The sequence below is a fragment of the Buceros rhinoceros genome, unplaced genomic scaffold (genome assembly GCF_000710305.1).
Source record: "Buceros rhinoceros silvestris isolate BGI_N320 unplaced genomic scaffold, ASM71030v1 scaffold3645, whole genome shotgun sequence".
NCBI classification, from domain to species: domain Eukaryota; kingdom Metazoa; phylum Chordata; class Aves; order Bucerotiformes; family Bucerotidae; genus Buceros; species Buceros rhinoceros.
In genome coordinates this window covers 1-361 of record NW_010412123.1, presented here as the reverse complement: position 1 = coordinate 361, position 361 = coordinate 1, and positions in this window count along the sequence as shown.

Genomic DNA, 361 nt, shown 5'->3' with positions numbered 1-361 from the left:
CAAGTCATGTTAACTGTCGCCAGTGGTGAGTTCACAAACTGTAAACATGGTAGCTTATATCACCTGAGCTAATAAATGTTTTACTACAATGGTGTGGGCATGGTGGTTGATCCGCAGGGTATGTGTTACTACAATGGTGTGTGCATGTTGGTTGATCCGCAGTGTGTTGCCCATCGGCAGGCGTGCCCATCTGTGCCCATCTGCCTGGTGCTGCTTCCCTGCACCGAAGGGGCCGGCACTGCTGGTGGTCCGTGTGCCTGTCAGGCGATGGTGGGGGGTCACCCATGTCTCTGCAGCGTGCGCGGGCAGTCCCAGCCCTGTGGCTCTGCTGAAGGAGCAGCAGTGAGCCATGCCCGGCCCC